Source organism: Anser cygnoides, chromosome 3 (genome assembly GCF_040182565.1).
Source record: "Anser cygnoides isolate HZ-2024a breed goose chromosome 3, Taihu_goose_T2T_genome, whole genome shotgun sequence".
NCBI lineage: Eukaryota > Metazoa > Chordata > Aves > Anseriformes > Anatidae > Anser > Anser cygnoides.
The window spans coordinates 59,562,485-59,570,260 of NC_089875.1; positions in this window are offsets into that span (position 1 = coordinate 59,562,485).

The following is a 7,776-nucleotide window of genomic DNA, read 5'->3' on the forward strand; positions in this document are numbered from 1 at the left end:
AAAAAAAAGTCACAAACTGAACACCTCCAGTGTCAAAGCAGTTGTACAAAGGAAAAACCTTGAGCAAGTCCCAAGGGAAGAGTCAAGTTGTGCTAGCCATCTTGTTATGCAGCTACCACCTCCTCCCTGGTGTTTCCACCCCTTTACCCAGAACTAAAAATGAAACGCTGGCATTAGCAGTAACGTGACTTACAGCTTCCTGCCCCACTCAAGGCATTGCTCCTGCCTGTGCACTACAGCCCCTGCCCTCCCCAGTGCGCTGATGTGTGGCTGCACTTCAACTAGGTCACCCAAAAAATCTGGGTTAAAAATTCCCCCCACATATCAAGAAGAGCTATTTTTTAACTCAGATCATAGCAGGGTGTTTTTTCTTTTTCTTTTAAATGAAAATATCTCATGAAGCTATGACCTAAATTCTGGTCACAGCAACTGCTAATTGAACTTCATCAGTCCTTCGCCCAAAGCAGTGGAGGCAAATGTATGCAGCTGTGCATTATTTGGATGTTAACTCTGGAGCATAATGCTGTTCTCAGAGTTAATACTAGCATTTCCATTGATTATTTTGCAGAAACCTCCACTACTTGTGGACTGAAAACTGAATTTGAAGAGGGAAATTTGTATTTTAAAAATGAATCTTATGCTATACAAAAGACAGGGAAGATACAATATACATTTCACTATGATAGTGAGCAACTACACAGTTTGGAGCTGTGCATTGCATCTTTTGATGGTACAGGAAATAAAAGCTATCCTGCTTTGATGCAGACACCCTGGGCTGAGTTTTTTTCTTTCTTTGCTTATCATACCACTAAATGTTATTAAATCAATGTCTATAGACCACAGAACACCAAAGACCTGTTTTTTCATTACATCAGAGGCTGAATGGAATGGAAAGATGAGGCATTTGTCCCCAGGAAAGGGAAAAAAATAAATTAAATGGTGTGGTCAATGATATTTGTCTTAGAAGCAGCCTTTTTTTGTGTTAGTAATGCAGTGGTTATCTCCTGAAATCAGGGTCACATCTGAATTACCTCAACTGGAGACCATGTTGGTTTTAAATTTGAGCTGCTAGACCATTGCTAAACTGCCAGACTCTTGCACCAAACCACACGTGACTGGTGCTATTCCATACAGCTAGAAAGCCTGTACAGCAAGTCTTGCTGACAGAAATAGCCGCATGACGTAGGGTCAGGAAGAGAGGTACCTGCCACCACAAAGATGTCTTAGTCAGCGGCTCTTCTCTCCAAGTGCCTAGGTCAACCCATTCCTCTTCACTTATCATTTTCAGTATCATTCAATACACCCACATTGCTTTAAAATACAGATCAAAATAACCTCAACTTACAAACAGTTGGCTTCACCAGAAGGAAGATTGAACTTCCCCTTCTAAAAAAGACACCATTTACTTTGTGTGAGCAGAACAGTGGCTCCCATTAACCCAACCAGGCCCTCCACATCTTTGGTCTATTTTGTCTGCCATTACGTATCTTTATGTCTATATTAATCACACGCTAGTTTAGATTCTTGATGGAATATAGCTTCATTTGCAGTTACCAGTGAATTAACAATATACTACACTAGCATCTTAATTATATACTAATGTAACATACCATATGTAATTCATGTAGCGTGTTCTGTCACAGCTATAGACCTGCAGAGCTGTAAAAGACATTTTAATGGCTCCAGCCTTGTAATACCACAGCTGCAGGGGCACACTGCAACTTCCTGGGCAGCAGCAGTAGTGGGAGCTGCAGCTGGAGCACTGCTGCTCCACTTGGTGTCCTTCTCCCCTCAGGGATGATCTGGGATCCTCATGGCACCCTACACAGCCCCATCAGTGCTGGCAGATAGCACGGAGAGAGACATTCCAGGCTGCACACCTGGAACCCCTGCAATCTTTGCATTATACACAAACCCCTGCTCTCAGGGTCCCATGTCTCAGGCAAATGAATGATCTTTCTGCCTCAGCTTCCTGATGTAAAACTGGGACACCACACCAGGTTGCCAGTTATTTTGAATGCAAGTTTGCTTATCAACTTTTACTTCTCAGTAAGATTAATTGCTTTCATCCAATGTAAAGAGCCATAAACAACTACAATAATAGAATACTTCATGTTGATAGGGACCTCTAGAGGTCACCTCCCCTTCCTAACTCCTGATTTTGCTGTTGTAACAGCTCACGTGATCATCTCCTAACCCAGCTTGGTAAAATTGTGTCAGGTGGCTTTAGATTTAGTATGAAAACACTCAAGCAAATCAGATCATTTTCACCTGGCTTTGCTTGGTGGGATGACTTACAGGGCAGCTGTGCTGGCAGATTAGGGAGCAACCTTTGGGATGTGTGTGTGTTTGTCCAGATCCACTGGGAATGCAAACTTCTCAGCCCCTGCAGCTGCAGCTCCAAAAGGACATGTGGCACAGCACCAGTTACTTGCGTTCTACCTCCCACCAGCTCAGGTTCCTACACTTGATAAAGTTCTTCTGAGGCTTTGACAAAACATTCCAAATCCTCAGCAGAGTAGTAATTGTTAACAATATTTACACAGGTGTACGAACTTCCCACGTGTTCTGTTCTTACTTGCCATGCAAAATGTCACAAATATTAACACAAAGAAAACTGTAGCATCACTGAGAACTCCAGTAAAGCCTACCCATACATGTTACATTCAACTAGATAAAGCAAGTAAAAGCCTTTTATAAACCTCAGAGGTTAAGAAGCTTAAGTCAGTCCTGTAAAGACAAAAGCCAGTCTTGTTATACCTGCCTATCACAGAGAAGCCATTCTAGGAGGTGTGCCAGGCTGTGCATCTCTCAGGGCTACTCTAACAAGCAGAGTCTAAACAGTAAGCATATGGTGACCATTTTGAAGACCACTGGATACATATTTTTGTTTTAAACTTTTGCTGAAATAACTTAGTTTAAAGTCTCAGTCACAGATGATGATTAGCAAATGACAATTAACTAATACTTAGCTAGTAAGAGTTGTGAGGTGTTTGCTACTTGGTCCCAAAAGCCAGGGGCAAGGTTAAGACACTATGAGTAAGTTCACATGTGTTGTGCCCTTGCACTACTGACCCCAGGAGTCAAAACATGGTCAAAGTACCTTCCACTGTGCCAGTGCAGTGTTCATCTATGGCAGTCAGAGGGAGTTATGGTGCTAGGGAAGAAAGTCAGGCTTCTTTTGACCACACCACAGCTTTTCAGAAGTGCAACACAGGAGTTTCTTAGTCTTGTTCATGCCCATCCATTTTCAAACTGATGCAGCTAAACCAGTGCAAGTTCTTGCATGCTTGTTTATTGTGCCCTGACCTTTTTCAAAGCAATCAGAAGAAAATGAGAGTTTGCAGTTATAATTTTTTTTTTTTTCTGGAGATTATACGCATCCACTTCAGAGTTTGGCCCGCTCTCTCTGGCTTGGCTCCCAGAGCTATGTTTCCACGAGCAAGCATCTGAGTGCAGGAGGAAAAGAGGAGAGTCCAGCTGCTTTAAGGAAAGGTGTGTGTTTGCACAGACTTGGCCCCTGTGTGGTGAATGGCAGAGCTTTCAGCCCAGGAGCAGAGCAGGGCTGGGCTATGCCGCACTCCTCTCTTGCCAGTACATTTTCATCAGAGAAGGTCAGAATCCACAAATGTGCCAAAATCCACACAAATAACAAACTTCCAGCAAGGCTTTGACACCACTGCCATCCCAGAGGAGGAGAGAGACAGAAAGCAGCCACCTTCCTGTGCAAAATCAGAGTGAAACCCGAAGGCTCTCCCCCCTTCTCAAGGCACTCTTCATTGGCCTGTGCCAAATACTGCAGTGTTAACCCATGCCAGCTCTGATGATGGTAATGACAGGAAAGAGAGATCAAAGCAAGCCTGTTGGATTTGAAAAGGGTTTCTCCAAAGCTAAATTTTTCATTGCAAGTAAATTAATCTAGGCAACCAATGCCTTGTTTGAACATCTCCCGGTCTTCACCAAAACGCTAATTCCATCTTTTTCTCCCCGGCTGCTGCATCCCCTCTCACCATGCTCTGTTGTACATTGCCCAGAAGGGGAACTGAAATGTCATTTCTCCCATCACCTCTTTTGATCTGCATGCCCTCAGCCAAATGTCCTCACCTTGCTTTGTGAATCAGACTTCTGAGACTTTTCTTTCCATGAAAGGGATTTACAAGTGTAATTCCTCATTAGTAAGAACATTATGATTCTTATTAAGAATTCTATGTTAGTAAGAAATCTCCCAATTTATACAGTGCTTACTCTCAGCAATGCCAGTACTCTGAATTTTGGATGTCCAGCAGTTAAACGGAAGCACTAGTAGAAACTCTCTTCTGGCCTAAAGAGGCACACCATCACCTCCACAGACTTAGAAGACAGAGGGCAGCTACCTTGCCAAAATCCTGGCTTGGCTTCCTGGCTCTGCTGCAAGCTACACCTTTTTCATTTGTTTCAGCAACAAATGGGCAAAACTACATCTATAAAAATCTCCCCAGGTAGAAAGGTGGCTGGGGGCTCCTGTCCCACCTGCTGTGTAGCTGCTCAGCCTCCAGGCACCTCAGCTGAAGCAGTCAAATCACAGACACAGGAGCATGTCCCCACCGATCCTCTTCCAGCACATGACTAAGGAAGAAACCTCATGAGAAAGCTTTGTGATGTGGGGAACTTGAGCAAGCTCACAATGCTTTTCGTTCCCCTGGACAACAGGTACTATGATGTCAACATGTTGCCACAGGGCAGTTAAATGCTCTTTTTTTCCCTTCATTTTCTACATAAACTTTAAGATAAAGAGTCCTCGGAAACATGTCACAAGCACTTTACAGATGAAGGAGGGAGAACACAGAGGCAGAGTAATTCACACCCATGCTGGCTCTCTCCAGGGCCTGCTTCAGCGCCTTGGAGGTGCTGAGCCAGCACAGTGGGTCTGGAAGGAGCCAGGCCCTTTTTCCCAGCCGTAACCATCACCTTGGCCCTACCACCGCTGGCCATGAGCCAGGCCAGGTGCAAGGGAAGAGGTGCAGAAGGGGAACAGGGACCCTTCCAGATCCCAGATGCACCCAGAGCTACCAACAGGAAGTTAAATTCAACAAACACTACCAAATTTGAAGTGAGGACTGCTTACTAAAACATTAAGGAACAGCGCTTGACTTGCGCTCTCAACAAACCTGGCTGCCGCGCTGACTTAAGCGGTGAGTTACAGCTCAGGCAATATGTTGCTACTGCCCATTAGCTTCTGATGTCCTTCACTACCACGCGCCAAGGTCTTCGGCCTGCTCCTGTTCTGCCGCCAGCCAGCCTAGCACGGGGCTGCGCTGAATGGAAAGACTGCCCGATGGTGAGGAAAGACTCCCACACGGTTCAATATATTCTTTGGCAGAAAACTGAGATTAAAAGCAGGCTAAACTCAATTACTATTTGTGTAACTAGAGTATCCTGGTTACAGGGCCTGTAACCATAGCAATCATTTAAACAGAGCTTTAAGGAAAAAAAAAATCCCTTGTTATTAAAATGTTGATCCTTGATTCTGATTCAGCTTCTTGATCTTCCTACTGGCTCAGGTCTCAGAGGTGCTGTCTGCCTGCAGGTTTTGCAGGAGACACAGGAAAGGAAGAGCTCAGCTCAGAGCCACCGAATATCCTCAGCTAGTATTCATGTCTTGTGCTGACAGAATTATTAATAGAATTATGCTTCCAAAACATACGAATACCAAAGGATCAGATTGTCATGCGGGGATTCAGACGCTTGTGAACATAATACAAGTAATCGGCTAGCAGGGATGTTTCTTACAACAAGTCTCAGGCAATTAAACCGAGCCTACTATTATTCACATTCCAAACAAGGTATTACTTAGTTCGGAGCCAAACTCATTTAAAACCTTAGGCACAGAAAAAGAAAAAAAGGAAAAAAAAAGATGGAAGCATTTGGCAATTCTATATTATTATTATTTAAGTCTCCTTGATTTTACTGCCGGATTACCTCCCATCTCCAAAGACTCCATTCCACAGTCACGACTCCTGTATTAGTTAAGAGTCATTACACAAAGGGCAGCATTGATTTGTTATTCTGTAACTATCTGGATAACCAGGGAGATTTTTATTTTGAAAAGATCTTGCTGGAGCTTTTTTTTTTTTTTCCCTCCTTCAAATGCTTGTTAAATGAGTATGTAGCCAGGAAAATGGGACACAGAAAGCAGTAAGATGGATGTGATCTGCACACGTGTTTTTCTCACAAGAAAACAAGTGCAATGCATGTTTAACAAAAGGAAGTAGCTTCAGGGTTACGTTATATAACGGACCCAGATGTGAACTCTTGAATGTATAGCACTCCAGGCAGGTCCATTAGAAAAACGAAACCTTTCTGTTCACAGGAGGCAGTAACAAATTTTTTCTTGAAACATAGCTTAAGAGCTGTTCATGAATGCCACCACAGCTGGTTTACACCCAGAAGCTTTGCTCACATGAGCACAGCATCAGGCTGTCTCTGGGTTAATGAGCTATACCAGCAGCCACAATTTCTCTGCGTATCCCATTGATGTTACTTGGACATCACTGAATGAAAAGAAAATATGCAGCAAACACAGTGACTAATAAATGCATTTAACGCCAAAAAATACTAATGTATCAAGTCAATGACAAAACACAGCAGCTGCAGCCTTAACAGGAGACCAGGTTTTGTTTTATATGGCCAGGTTTTACTAGCATCAGAATGAACAGAAGTTGTTTCACAGAATACTGTCAGGATAGAAATCAAATGCGAATATAGCTGTGTGAAACCTGGACATTTATTTTTAGGTACACACTCCCACACACATATGCAGCCTGAATAGTTTGTTCCCCTCCCCTGATACAATTAGGGATGCCTCCAGCCAGAACATGAGCCCAGGCTTGCTTTTAACCCAATTTGCCAGTGCCACCCCTATTTAACTACATACTATATCATGTAACAGCTTGACAAGGGTTTTTTTTTTTTTTGACTTTTTCTTTCCTCCACATTCTCCCAATGCTATTCAGTTTCTTTTAGCAACACGGTAATTACCATTCCAGATCAAACCCGAAGTTCTGCAATTTGAAGCTCAATACCATATGCCTCCCAAAAAGTGGCAGAGACTGCAGTAATTAAACCAGGGGAAGAACAGTCTCCCCTTCGCATTACTTCCCATTTTGTTTTCCCACTCAGGCTTAAGGCTTAAACCATTACCTAAGATCCCTTTAGCAAAATACGAATATGGAATCACTGCATTTACTTGCAATTACCTGACTGTGGCTTATTTACATTTCCATCTCATAAATAGATCTTCATATGTTAAGAGGCAGGTATCCAAAGTGCTTTCTACAGTTAACACAACATGCAGTTATTCAACTTGAATGTTATTCAAGTCAGTCACAGTATTTGCTTCCAAAATTAAATCTGAACAGCTACAGCCAGCTCTTCAGAGCGCTTCCAACCTCCTAATCACACCTCATCTCTTTTGAGCTGTGGCCCTCCTTCACCCGTAGCAGTATTTGCTTTACCTTTTGTAAGTTTGGATTGCTTCCATCACTTACATCCTTCCTGAATTCTGCGGTAATATGCAAAGGTTGAAAAATCTTGCTGTAAGCATATGGAGAAAGGTTTGCTAGATTAGATGATTAGTCAGACCGCCGAGAACCTTACACAGGAAGCAGGGATGTGAGGCTCCCTCCCCTGCAACAGGTTTCGGAGATGAAGTGTTCAGTCGTAACACGGGAAGCCCTTCTGCCTAGGACCACTCTGCCGCACTGCCGTTCACAGAATCCCTTCTGAGATTTCTCTGGC